The 14,920-nt window shown below is 44.0% G+C and overlaps 1 protein-coding gene across 4 annotated transcripts in view; it reads left to right on the forward strand.

Moving 5' to 3' along the window:
* The window catches only part of MTF2 (metal response element binding transcription factor 2), a 411,648-nt gene that overhangs the window by 45,682 nt on the left and 351,046 nt on the right, over nucleotides 1-14,920 (forward strand). For 2 of the 4 annotated variants that reach the window (XM_069232368.1, XM_069232366.1), the window contains exon 3: nucleotides 3,495-3,591. The exons of the other annotated variants lie outside the window; for them this stretch is intronic. The gene's annotated coding sequence lies outside the window, so the exon portion shown is untranslated. The remainder of the gene's footprint in view (nucleotides 1-3,494; nucleotides 3,592-14,920) is intronic. 4 annotated transcript variants of the gene reach the window in all.

A 14,920-nucleotide genomic window follows, 5' to 3' on the forward strand; every position in this document is an offset into this window, starting at 1 on the left:
CAGCAGGAAGTTTGGGTGGTCATTGATGTTGGTGGGAAAGCTCTGAGCAGGCAAAATTTGTAATCTATGCCCAGGAAGATTCGATTGGCGATTAGATGCTGTTCGATGTGAAGCCTCTCCGTGTTCAGACTTACAAACTTTTCTGGAAGCTGATATCTTTCAATGAAGTTGAGACTGAGAGGTGATTCAGCGGCTACAGCTTCGGCATTGACCCTGGTCACTGCTTGTTCTGTGGAGGAGAAGTTCTCAAAATGTTTGTAAGTATCCAGTTTTGTTAATTTTAGTGTCAGAAAAGTACATTTTAAAATCAGCCAAGGAGCCAGGAACTAGTGGGCACCATTTGGGGGTTAGGACTCACTTTCCCAGAAGCTACCAGCCGGGTCCAGAGCAAATCCAGGCACTGGTCAGCTGGGCTCTTGAAAAAAGTAGGTGTCTTACAGTTTTTGTGACACATTTCACTGTCCAGGGCACAACTGGGAGCAAGTCCAGCCCTTGATGATCTCCTTCCACAGGTGCAATAGCAAGTACGGTCCTTCTGTGTTTCACAGGTCCAGATGTGTTCTGAAGAAGGTATCCAGTGATGTCACACTTATGTCTGGTACTAGCATGTAGTTGTAGGTGGAGAAGACTCCCTAACCAATACTGAAAGAGTTCCCAGGGGCAGTCCTACCCACTTTAACATTGTTTGCTAGGGATGTGGCTCTAAACAATGCCACAGTGCACTGTTATGTCGAAATCCAGCATGGCACAACCTTTCTTCCCCTGGGTGGCTCTCCGGACACACCCTTAAGATATGTCTGGGTAAATGGGAAACTTCCCTTTATAAACCAGTTCTGAAACCAACCCCCTCCTCTTCACCTCCCCCCCAAAAAACCCTGGGATTTTGGCAACCCTGCCTACCTGGACAAGGGAGAGGACATGCCTAGTTGTGAGTTACATCTGCTTGCGACCAGGGATTCCCCCTTTGAAGCTTGTGCAGTTGAAGGGCTTATCAGCCAGGCTATCCTGTCAAGAGTAGGTCGCACCTTCTCCCACTCCTGCTCGCTTCTGTTCCCTATCCTAAGCCCCACTCGCACATCCTTACAGGGGACCGGCAAGCAGCCTACAGGCTACCAGGTGGCAGTTGGAAATTAACTCTGAAAAGGCTACCAGAGGCTTAAGGCAGAAAAAGTGTGACTTTCTTAAGTCACTATTTTTTTAAATAAACACAATTAAAATGTGGCTTTTTTAACTTAAAAATTAGTGTTTGAAGTATTTTCCTAGCTAGTGCTATTCTGAAGTTAGGTTTACTAAGTGCAATAAAGTAACTGTTCTCTATGGCACACCAGCCTGGGTACAGGGAAAAAAGGTTTGTGACCTTTTTCACTGCACGGACATATAGAAACATTCACTATATGCCCTACTTTTAAATACTGTGCACCCTGCCTTAAAGGCTGGTAAGGACTACTTTAGGGGTGACTTATTACTGTTGAAAAGGAAGGTTTAGGCCGGTTAAAAGTGTGATTTTAACAGGTCGAAATGGCAGTTTTAAAACTGCCCAGCTAGGCTGCTTTGGCAGGCCTAGAGTCATGTTTTACATGGTCACTTTAATGGTGGCACAATAAATGCTACATTTCACTGATGCAATTAACTTACAGGTCCTGGTACACAGGGTGACATAAACTAGTGAATTATATGTAAGTAAAATGTGCCAATCAGGATTTTAAGGAATGTGTTTTTAGGTGTCCGAGCACATACACTGGGACCTGGTTAGCAGAGTCCCAGTGTACAGAGTCCAAAAACACCTTCAGGCCACAAACGATCATGCAGAAAGAGGCACTTTATTATAGGCTGCATGATAAATCAGTGCCATTAGCCAAAGTGCAGCCTGCGAAAGTTAAGGATCTCACTGCATGCACTGTATTCTAGGGAGTTAAATCTACCTCCACAAAAGAGCTGAAGAAAAAAGGGTCAGGTTTGATTACTAAGCAGCATTTACATAAAATGCAAACTAGGAAACTTGGGGGGGTGGCAGAGAGCAGAGCATGCAGGAAGAAAATTATACTTTGGCAGAAAACCCTAGAGTTGAAGACTTAATGGAGTCTATGGTTTGTTGTGAGTGCTCAGCAACATCAGTAAAATGGGCAGTGGGGTGTTTGAAGATCTCACAGGACATCCTCCATAAAGATCAGAACAGTGGAGTAAGTGTAGATGCAGAACAAAAATAACGGTCTGATTCAGAAATCTGTTTTTCCTTGTAAATGTTTTAATAACTTTGGGCTTAATTCCGAGCCAGAATATTTTGAGCCAGTAACGCTCTAGTGATTTCTTTTTTTTTCTTTCTATCTATCTATCTATCTATCTATCTATCTATCTATCTATCTATCTATCTATCTATCTATCTATATATATATATATATATATATGGTTTCATTTTGTAGTGACTTTAATCAACAATAAATTGAATTCAAACTGGATCTGTTAAATATGAGTGCAAATGTCTTGAAATAATGACTGCTAGGCTTTAAGAAAAGATGATCCAGCAAAACTATATTCATTTTGCTTCCGCATATTATTACCCCATGGCAGTGTGACATTAGATGTTGAGTAAATTCTATGCTAACGTTTGGGAGTGGGCAGTTCAAGGCATATTTAGTCTTGACAATTTGTGAATGCCCACAAACATCGTGAGTGTGTGGCCACTAGCAAACATCTCCCACTGTGGAAATGGTGACGATTTACGCTCTAGGCAAGGGCTGAAGTAAGTCCCCTTTCAGTGTAGGAAGGGAACTGTAAGACATTCAGAATTCATAAGAGTAGAGGGAAAGGTGTTTCTGCTTAGGAAAAAGTATTTTCATTGTGAAGTAAACAATTTGGGTTATTCCTCTTTTGTCAGCCAGCACTTCAACAATGTGCATATAATCTAGGAGCATTCTGTCTGACTAACAAATATTATTTGATTTTTGCAAATACGTACATGATGTTATTTTGGAATAACGGTCTGCAATGCAAGCATTGGTTGCAACTTACTGTTCTGCTAAGCCACTCCCTCTAACCGTAATATTGTTGTTTTAATGAATCATACAGAATTTAGAACATTTTGCATATGTATGTCTTGCTGTAGCAGCTGAGGATTCCTCTTCCTCTTTCTCTTAACTATTATGTGACACTAAACTGTTAGCCCATGGGCTTGTGCAGTAGGTGGGTGGAGTCCACTTGTCCTGTGTACAAAATTGAACTGGACAGTTGTCTTCAATCATCTACGATATATCCTGGGCATTAGGTTATAGGAGTTTCTCAAAGTTGACTAACTCATTGTGACTGGATCTACATGCGATTTTATGAAATGCTGTTTTCAAGCAATGAATTTGAGAAATTGAATGCCACCTGCAGAGAAGGAGCGTTTGCTCAGCAATAGGGTATAATTGTTTTAATCTGATTTCACAGTACAATGTGAGATGTATGAATGTTGTCGAAAATTATTGTATTTTATTTTACAAACTTTATTTTTACAGGTACACTGTTGCTATTTAGAGCCATGTGGCGACCTGGGTTTTTTAAAGAGAGATTTCCATGTAGAAGATTTAAATGAAAAACGTACTACTAGCTAAGGTAAGGCTAATTACAAACAAGTTCCGTTTTTTAGTTTTAAAACCAAACTGGGATACAGCTACAACCTAATCATAGTTTAAAAATTATAACCTCACTAAATCAGAGTGTACAGGAATGAAAAATTTCCTAGCTATCGTAACGAAAAGCTTCAGTTCTGTTAAGGACACAGAGGCGAGGATTAGGCTTTATCTTTCCTCACTTTAATGCACCAGCAACCATTATTTAACAAGCGAACAACGTTATAGACAACTTTCCCATGAACACCTGGGAAAGTAAAAACGGAGAAAGGAATATTGTCCAAAGACGGTTCAGCATTCCTCCTATAATAGTCCCTGGAACTTCGCTTCCTATCTCTTTCTTCGTGCGATCAAGCCATGACCGGACCCTTCACTCCTTTTTCTGGAATCTATCCCTATGAAAGAGAGAGCAATGTTACAGAAATCCTAATTTAATGAAACATCATCATACAGCTTTGTAAGCATTGCATTAAAGATGTCTACAACTAGTCATAACTATACATCATGAAATATGACGTTCCAAATCTGTGCTGTGGGTAGGGATCTTCCCCGAGTTGGAAGAGGATGGGCTAATCCTCGTCTCTGTGTCCTTAATAGAATTGAAACTTTCTCTTACGATAGCCAGGAATTTTATATTCTTTATTAGGACTCTAAGACGATGATTAGGCTAGTTCAAAGCTGATCCACCACTAGAGTTGCCAGATTGGTGATAGGTTTGAAGTAAAACCTTTTGAAAGTAAAGTCGGAAGACCAGTCTACGGAATGAAGAATTGTTTTTCCATCTCTCCCCCCAAAGAAAAGGCCTTGGATGCCGTGACACCCCTCTCTGAATGAGCTCCAAACTGAGACACATCTATACTCACTTGCTGCATAGCCCATCTCAACCATCTGGCAGTGGTAGAAGAAGAGACCGCTTTATGGGGCTTTGTCAGGGCGATCAAAAATTGCAGCTTACCTGGTGGACGGAGCTCTTCCATCATAGCTTCGTATGCTTTCTAAGTTCTGACCACACACAATGCAGGACTCCCAGAATACCTTGGATAAGACATGAACTTAGAATTACTTTTGGTTCATAGAGAAATATGAAAAGCAAACCCCTCTTGGGTCAAAACGGTACTTGTTATATCCAGAGCTCTCGTGTCCGAAACCCTTCAACAAGAAACAAGACCTAACAAAGTACCCAACTTAGAGAACAGCTGTTTCCTCGTGAGATAATTGTTAGAAGGCCAAGTTGAGGACCTGATTGATGTCCCACAATTTGGAGTAACGTGGCTCAGAGGGAATAGATGGCCTAGTAGCGCATAGGAGTTTATATACTAAGGTGTGTTTGCCCATGGGGTGACTGTCAATCAGCAGATGACCTGCGGAGATCGCTGAACAAAAGGTATTGATGGATCTGTATGCCCGTCCCTCTAAAGCTAGAGCCGCAAGAAAACTCAGGATGTGGACAATGTCTGACCCCAAGGGATCCAATTGTCTTTGTAGACACCAACGTGACCACTGAGACCAGGCAGATCGGTACCTTTTGTTTGTGCTGTCTGCCCAAACTCTGACACGTTGGGAGGCAGCTTCTTCCAAAATGCCTGAAACTTTCCAACATTTCCTGTAATCCGCCAGGCCATGAGACAGTGAGACCCGGATAGGACTAGGGGATGAAGGTTGCCCTGGCGATCCACGAGGAGATCCGAAGACTGAGGTAGAGGGATTGGAAAATCCCAAGAAAGTTCCATCAGAGCTGGAAACCAAACTTGAGTGATGACGACCAGATCCGCCCTGTGTCTCCGGGCCTGAACAGATAGCCGCATTATAATTGCGAACAGGACAAACGCACACCCTACCTCTGTGCTCCAGACCAGCAGGAACGCATCAGTGAATGTTGCGTTGGGGTCTGGTCTCCATCTGCTGTATCTGGGCAGCTGCGAGTCCAGATGAGAGGCAAGGAGGTCTATGGAGGAAGAATCCCAACGATTCTGGATCTGCCGGAACACTGCTAGATGCTGCATCCAAAGGCTGGCATCCCTCCAGTGACGGAAATGCCAATTCGCCACCTGATTGGTGCTCCCCGGGAGGTGGTCCGCTGACACTGAGATTTGATGTGTCAGACAGTACTCCCAAAATGAACAAGCCGCTGCCCCGTTGTCCATCTTGAGGAGGATAGAACATTGGACTTGTTCCTTCGTCCAGCACTTCACGGCGAAGGAACCCGCCATGAGCTGTAGGCAAGTTATGGGCAAAGACTGTTCTGTGGAAGACCACCTTCCTCCTGTGGAAAATTCTCCGCACCGAGCCCCCCATCCCAAACGGCTGGCGTCCGATTCGATCACTAGGTCTGCTGAGAGGGAAATGTATTGGCAGTAAGTGAGACCCCTACAGAGGTCCAAATATTTCAGGCGCTGCAACTCTTGGTAGTGCAGGAGACCCAGAAAGATTGCCTGAATAGAGCAAGGGAGAAGGCCCACCATCCGGGCCAGATGATGCAGCGAGATTTGCTCTTTTCCTTGGGTCCTCTTGAGTTTGTGACAAATTTTGGCCAACTTCTGAGAAGGAAGACATTGGACTGACTTCATGGAGTCCACTACAAACCCCAAGAACTGCAGGGATTGGGACAGGATGAGAGAATATTTCTTCCCGTTGGTCACAGATTCCAGAAGTCCACTGTAGCTGTTGGACTAAACACAGTGGACATTGATTCATGAGGAGGACATCGTCTAGGTGGATGATGAGGGGGACTTTCTGGGATCTTAGATGCTCCAAGACACCATGGAGCTTGGTGAAACACCAAGGAGTGGAAGACAGTCTGAAAGGAAGGGCTGTGAATTTGTATATTTGAGCTCTCCATTTAAACGCCTGTGTGGTGGAAAAATGGGGACCGTCAGGTAAGCGTCTTTTAAGTCCAAGCAAACCTTCCAGTCCCCCTGTTGTAGGAGGTGTCTGAGGAGGTGAATACCCTCCATCTTTAAATTTGGCGGATGACCAACCATTCGTTGAATTCCCAGAGGTTGATCACCGGCCCGAGGCCACCATTTCATTTTGCCACCTTGAACTGGTTGCTGAGAAAACCCGAAGGGTGTAGCGTGGATGGGACTACCGCCTCTTTTTCCAGGAGACTTGCAGATTCCTGGTCTACTACCTGATGTTGATCTAAAGAGAAAACCAGGGGTGTCGGCCTGCAAGGCTGGAATGTGTTACCATGAAACTCTGTGACAACCCTGCAGCATCTTAAATACCTAGGTGTTTGACAATATCTCATCCCAAGACTGCCCAAGAGCGTAAACCCCACTGTGTCCTGAACGCTTTCCTTGGGGAGTGGTGTTGGCATTGAATCCCCTAGAGCTACATTTGGAACCTCGATGACGTGGGAAGGTTCTTGTGGGGTAGAAGTTTCCAAACCTGGCCACATCTTGCCATGGGTTCCTGTGTGTTCTGCACCGCGAATGGAGCCTTGGGAGAAGGTGCGGCCGGCGGAATGCCCCCTTCCACGACTGGCTGCTGCAAAAACACGAGGGGTGAAGACCCTCTTCAGTGAGGACTGAGCCTTGTCAAGGGAATTGAAGGTATTAACACATTTGCCTAGCTCCCTGACAAAAGGGTCACTGAAAAGGTTCCCCTGAGCCATTGGACCCTCTTCTGAGTTGGCTAGCTCCCTGAGCTTTGGGTCAATCTCGATTAATAGGTACCTGCAGCATTCATTTGAAATCATACAATTGCCGTTGCTCGGGAATATGACAGCCCTTTGGGCCCAGTTAGGGAGAATGTCTGGGGAGATCAAGGATACGGACGCCTTAGCATCCTCTGCTATCTCCAGAATCTTGGCAAGTGGGTCTGAGCCTTGTCAAGGGAAGTGAAGGTATTAATACATTTGCCTAGCTCCCTGACAAAAGGGTCACTGAAAAGGTTCCCCTAAGCCACTGGACCCTCTTCCGAGTTGGCTAGCTCCCTGAGCTTTGGGTCAATCTCTGTTAATAGGGACATGCAGCGTTCAGTTGAAATTGCGCAATTGGCTTTGCCCAGGAATATGACAGCCCTTTGAGCTCAGTTAGGGAGAATGTCTGGGGCGATCAAGGATCCAGACGCCTTAGCATCCTCTGCTATGTCCAGGATCTTGGCAAGAGGTCCGGCCACATCCAGACGTTTGTCCTGGCAGCATCGCCAGGACCAGTCAATCCCCTTCTTGGGATCCTGGCTGAACTTTGCCAGGAAGGTGGCCATTTCAGAGTCGATCTCCAGAGTGTGCACAACTTTGCCCTCCAGGGAAGGTCTAGGGTGACTCCACTCGGAGGGGGTTGGGGGAGATCCACCCCTGCATCATCTGGAAGCTTGCGCTTAGCCTCTGAGGTGCTAGGCTGCCCTGGAGGTTCTGAGGCCAGAGGCCCTGAAGCTTTGTCTATCAGACCAAGGGTTTTTGACATTGTGCCTGAAGTTGCCCAATTTTCCTCTTCAAGGGCGCTTGAGCTGGGTCACCGCCTTAAAGATGGAGGCATCCATCACATGGCAGACGTTATTGTCTATAGGAAGGTAAATTATGCCTTCCTCATCCATATGACTGCCTCTTCAAAATCTCCGGTCCTGCTCTAAGGAAATGGTGAGGAATCCCCTTTAAATAGATAGTAAGCTCAGGAGCTGGCCCCTCTCATTCTTCCACAAAAACAATACCGACCACAAACATCAGCACATCAAAGCAACACAAACTTACATTACACTCATCATCATACCCACTCCCACCCCCAGGACTACACAAAGGATACAAATTCCATCCTATCTCCACCCCTACCCCCCCACTCTTCACAAACACCTACCACAAGCACCCCATCCCAGCAACCTTCATTCACTCGCCTCTCCTCCATTGCACAATTTAGGGCCTTACATCATGATCCACATGCTCCTCCACCACCCCTAACCCATACTCCATCCACACTAAACAAACGCAAACAAAATAAAAAACATGCCACTCATAGCAACCTCGCATCCCCTTGTTTGTTACATAATAAAACTACCCTACAAAAAAACACTACACTCCTCATGGCTCTTTCAGCCACCAAGTTCACCACCCACACACACAGACCCAACAAAATGCCTCCTTAACCTGCTGGAAGAGGAACACTATCTTGAAAAGCAAGACTATTGTGAGCCTCAAACAGTTATCACAACTAGCAACACTCCTGCTTTAAACTCACATTATACTACTTACCCTTCTACTAAACAAAACAACACTACCACTAACACACCCTCTCTAAACTGCCAGCTCATAAATGCTCGATCACTCTCAAAAAACAAGCACCACATCTACGACCTGCTCACAGACCCACAACCTGACTTACTATTCATTACGGAATCCTGGTTGGGAGATGACATGGCACCAGTATTGCACGAAGCCCTTCCTCCGGGCTATCAAACCATCACACAAAACCGTATAGGCAAGAGAGGAGGTGGACTAGCTATTATATTCAAACAGGCAATAAACCTCAGTAAAACAGACAACATCTCCATACAAGGTTGTGAAGCCCTCCTTACCAGATGCCACCCTACTCCAACTTCATCCTGTAACTTTCTCCTCCTTTACAGACCTCCACCTAACAACTCCACTTTCCCTGATGCTTTTCTTGACACAGTCTCAAACCTTATTACACTATACTCCAATCTATGCATTCTTGGGGATCTAAACATTTGGTTTGACAAACCCAATATGCCCCATCCAAAAGCTATCACCACTGGCCTACTCGCATTGAACCTACATCAGATTGTACACAATCCCACACACATCGCTGGTCACATCCTAGATGTCATTTTTGCTAAGCCTGAACTCGTTACTATTCATAGCATCACACCAACCACCTGGTCAGACCACCATCTGATAACTTTCCGACAGACAACTCCACAAATCAACACACCCCACAACCACTTACATACATACACCTACCGACCATGGAGCAAACTCAATTTGGATCACTTAGAAACACAACTAACAGCAAACACAGATCTAGATACAATCAATTCTGTACCAAAACTTTGAGTGGCTACAGGAAGCTTTTGATGTCCTAATACCACTCAGAAAAACTAAACATGACAAAAGAAAACCAACACCTTGGAGAAACACAGAACTTAAAAAGATAAAGCAACAAATCAGAAAGTTGCAGCGGACCTGGCTCAAAACAAACAACAGTCAAGACAAACTGCAGCTACACAAACTTAACAGGATATACAAATCATCAATCAAAAAAGCTAAAAAAAAGATACTACTCAGACCGAATTCTAAATGCTCAATCTACAACCAAGGAATTTTATAAAATTCTCAATGAATTTCGAAAACCCACATGCATGGAAGGAAGTCATCCCACCACTCAAGATTTCACAAACAAATTGGCAACTCACTACACAACCAAGGCAGACACATTGGACTCCTATTTAAAACAGAAGAAAAGCATCAGCACCAACCCCTGTACTAAAATACCCTTTAAGAATAAACCATCCCAACCTCTACAGTCTTTCAAACAAATATCCCAGGATGAATTTATGGATTTGGTCAAAGCAAGCAGACCTTCTGGTTGCCCTTCTGACCCTTGCCCACCACAAATCTTCAAGAACATCCTGCTATCTACTTCTGCTGCCACACCTGTAAGAAGAATCATCCACAACTCTTTAACTTCAGGAACTTTTCCTACAGACCTGAAAAAGGCATACATACGACCATTATTAAAGAAAACAAACCTAGACCCACAAGACCCCAACAACTACAGACCTATCACAAATGGACCTTTCCTGGGCAAATTGATAGAAAGAGCAGCATTCGCCCAGATGTCACAATTCATTGAAGACAATTCTATACTTTCAGACTTCCAAACTGGATTCCGCCCAGGAAGAAGCACTGAATCGGCACTCATGGCAATCTGGGACGATCTTAAAAACACAGTCGACCGAAATGGAGTTGCTGCACTACTTCTGTTGGACCTCTCAGCTGCCTTTGATACGGTTGACCATGACACCCTAACTCAAAGACTCCACGAAGCCGGCATACAAGGGATTGCTCTCAACTGGATTACTTCCTATCTCCAAAAAAGAGCGAATATCATCCACTCGCCCCCCTTCTCGTCCGAACCCTACCTCACAAAAACAGGGGTCCCCCAAGGGTCAATCATCTCACCTTTGCTTTTTAACATCTACATGATATCTTTACCAGAACTGATCAATGAGTTCCATCTCACATGCTACAACTATGCAGATGACGCACAAATACTACTTCAATTAGAAGACCCCAAAAACATTGAAAAGTCACAAATCTTCAGTTGCCTCAGAGCCGTTGATCAGTGGATGACCTGGAGCCATCTCAAACTAAATACCTCCAAAACAGAAATACTCATATGTGGTGACTGGAAACATTATGGCCCTCTGTGCATCTGGCCTGAAGATCTCGGACCACCTCCTCAATTATCCAAGGAAGTGAAAAATCTAGGAATCACCATGGATTCCAAGCTAACTATGAATACCCAAGTAGACAAATTTGCACGCACAAGCTTCATCACCTTAAAGACTTTACGACGCACCTTCCCCCACCTCGGATTTCCACACAAGGTGCAAGCTACTATCTCACTTGTATTATCCAAACTGGATTATGCCAATAGCCTCTACCATGGATCATCTCTATCTGTTATGAAAAAACTACAATGTATCCAGAATTCCACAGCCAGGCTACTACTACATATAAAGCCGCAAGACCACATCTCCCCTGCCTTGAGAGCACTACACTGGTTACCTGTTGCCAGAAGATGCACTTTCAAACTGCTTTGTATCACCCACAAAGCTATACATGGAACAGGACCGCTTTTTATCAGAAAGAAAATTACCAAATACATCCAACAAAGAACCCTCCGCTCAAGACTGGCGCCCCGCCTTAGAACACCACCATACAAGAAAAAGACTGTAGGTGGTACATCCTTCTCCGTCCAAGCAGCAAAACTATGGAATTCATTACCCCCAAGAGCCACAGATAACTTTCTTGTTTTCAGAAAACTACTCAAGAGTTGGCTCTTGCCTTCATAACCACCTTTTTCAAACAACTATGAGCTGCATATGCCTATGTGGATACATATTTTTTCAGATTATATGTATATTTCTATTTAGTTATAGTTTCTTTGGAAAATATGTATTGCTACTGTCATAACAATAAAATACACACACACTCTTTTAAACCTGTCTGACTAAGTATTTTTTACCCATGATTCTAATTATGTATTGTATGTGCATATGTGTGTATTCGTGTGTGTGTGTGTGTGTGTGTATGTATATATATATATATATATATATATATATATGTATGTGTATATGTTGTTTCTGTGCTTGGCATGTTGTGGATCATTGCATGGCTCCTGGTTTTTTTGGGTTGTTATACTAGATATCTATGAATTTCTGCTCTCATTTTTCATCACTCTTATGTCATGTCTCTATCAAACTATCCTCCATTCTCACTCTGACTCATCCCAAATCCCTTCGACCACTTTCATCTCCTAAATATCTCTGCCTAAGCTCTTCCCTCCACCTCCACATCTAACTCACCAAACCTCACTCTACCTCTGTGACCTCCCACACAACCCTACTAAATTCTCCTGCATTCATCTCACCCTGCTACTATGCTCTCCCTAACCCTTCCACATACTCTTCCCCCCTCCGCCCCCCTTTATTCATCCCAAGCCTTTGGATTGAGTAAATGAAGGATATACTCCCAATTAACACTTTTAGATTTCTTTCCTCCTCCACCCGTCCATTACTCCAGTCAATCTAACTAACAAACTCTCATATCCGCAGCTCAAATTAACTCATAATAATACTAAAACTGTACTCATTATTAAATTATACTAATCCATCACTAATTCTTGTTGGGTTCCGGAGTAGCGTGCTACTCATCGAAAAGCGCTTCGACGCCTCGTTAGGGTTAGTAAGCGCTATATAAATACGTTTACAATACAATACAATACAATACGAGGCAGTACCCCTTTAGTTATTATAGGAGGATCTAGACCTCGAAGGAAGGGGAATAAGGCAGTGCTCAGGCCTAAATTAAAGAAAGATGATAGTATTTTCCTACTGGGATTGCTGCCAGTTATACATGGGCCGGGGGGCATCCTGGGACTCGTCCCAGTAACTAATGATTGTAATTAGCCCTACCCATGTTGCGGGTGCTTAGTCTCCTGGCGGAGGCTCAGGTTTTTGTATTGCTGCAATTTTGACAGCCCCTGCTCGTAGGTGCAGCGGACGCGCTTCACTCCTGTCAAAAAGTGAAGTTGATGTGCCGGGCAGGGCGGCAGGGAGTGGGGGTTGGAAGTTTGGGGGCAGAGGAGGTTGGGTAAAGCTTGCAAAGCGAAGCAAATTGAGGGTGCCCCCCACCCCCATGTCGGAGACCGCAGCACGCAACTGAGCTGAGTCAACAGCGGCCACTAGGAGACTTTCGGAACTCTCCAGCGGCTGCTAGGTGAATCTCTGAACAACAACAAAGAAGTACATATGATATCTGCCTCGCCTGCGGCGAATGCTGACACAGTGAAAGAAGCAATCACTCAGTGTAGCCTCAGGCGCCAGAGGGCAGTAATGAAAAGAGAGACATGGTACATACATTCAGTGTTGCTGGACCAGTGAAGAAAGAGGAAGGAAGAGGATTTTCAGGGACTTTTATAGAAGTAATGCTGAACCGTCATTGGACAATATTTATTTCTCTATTTTACTTTCCCAGGTTTTCATGGGAAATGTAGTTTATAACCTAGTTTGTTAAATAATGGCTGCTGGTGCATTAAAGTGAGGAAATATAAAGCCTAATCCTCGCCTCCGTGTCCTGACATAGAATTCATGAAGAAAATATGTCCTGCCTTCTTTAACTTTTGTCGAACATTATGCTTGTGGATTTTACATGTTAAAGCATTATAACATTTAATGTCTGTTTTCATTATTATGTAATTTGTGCTGTCAACAGTTGGGTGTGTTTTGTTAATGATTGGAAATTTAAAATTGTGCAAAACCACTGTCCATTCAAACAAAGCGCTTTATGAGGTCCTTTGAGAATACATTTCAGAGCTCTGATAAGTAACAATTTCAGATTTCGCTATCATTCAGTTGTCATTGGGGTGGCGTTAAGTTGTTCACATTTGTTTATTGCAACTTTGAGAAAGCTCCTTGAGAAACGTGTCAGCTGAATTTTTTTTTCAAGTTTATGGCGCATCAGTAAAGACTGGATCAAGTTGGATTGACTGTACATTAACAGAGCAGATGGCATGGCTTGTAGCCCAAATTGGTTTAACTGTATATTACCTAAACAAAAGGCATGGGAGTACACTAAATTTAATGATTCTGGCCCTACATTCATAATGTCTCTTGTTTTCATGTACAACACATTGATGTTTGGTGCAGCAGCATATTCTTTCTCCACTTATTTCTTGTAGATAGGATAATGCCATCTGGCTGATTATTGGGTAGTTTTCAAAGTAAGGAGATCCTCCTGTTTTGATCTGGGTCAGATCTCCAGATATAGAGATCTAGCACAGTAAACTGCCCCTTGGTTAATAGCTATCAACCATCGACCCTTAAGAGAAGAACTAGTTACCAAGCCCAGACACATGCAGCAGTTAAGCTAATTCAATATGGCAGCCTAACCTCAGAGGATACGAACAATGTGTAAGACCCACTGTTGAACAAGCCTATGTAAATACAGCCTAGTGAATTCCTTGGACTGAATTTTCTGCCCAGTGTGTTTGTGTATTATAGTGCAAATAGGACCTGCAAGCTTTTGAGCTTTGCCCCATTTTAAGTCCTGTAGCTTTCTGGTTTTACAGTGACCCCAAAATGGCAATCCAGAAGTGACGTGTGGGTTTATACAAGTGTTTTGCCCTCCCCTTTATGTTGTCCTCCTGATGCCCTCAAAATTGTCCCTTCCATTCTGTTTTTTAGTATGAAACTAGCTCTGGGGTTACTGCTGGAAGCCCCATAACTTCCAGCTTGTTCCTGCCCCCAGGTGGCTGAGGTTCTGGCAGGAAATGTATCTATCAATCAAGGATTTGGAAAGCAGGCCAAATCACCCGTAAGGGTCTCAAGGTGCTTTAAATGCTAACTGCTTCGTGGTGATCTGCACATTCTAACAGCCAGGTATTGAGTCCTTTCCTTCATTTCTGGAGTGATGAGGCACTCCTACTGGGTAAGGATGTTCCAAACTTTTGCTGCCAGGTGTGAGAAGGATCATCCTCCCCTGTTGCCTCGGTGGATCTGGAGGGTGTCTGTGAGGGAGAGGGCGGCAGATTGTAGGGGTCTTGTTTGTTGGTCATGCGTTTGTTGGTCAT

Source organism: Pleurodeles waltl, chromosome 4_2, assembly GCF_031143425.1.
Source record: "Pleurodeles waltl isolate 20211129_DDA chromosome 4_2, aPleWal1.hap1.20221129, whole genome shotgun sequence".
In the NCBI taxonomy this organism is placed as follows: Eukaryota; Metazoa; Chordata; class Amphibia; order Caudata; family Salamandridae; genus Pleurodeles; species Pleurodeles waltl.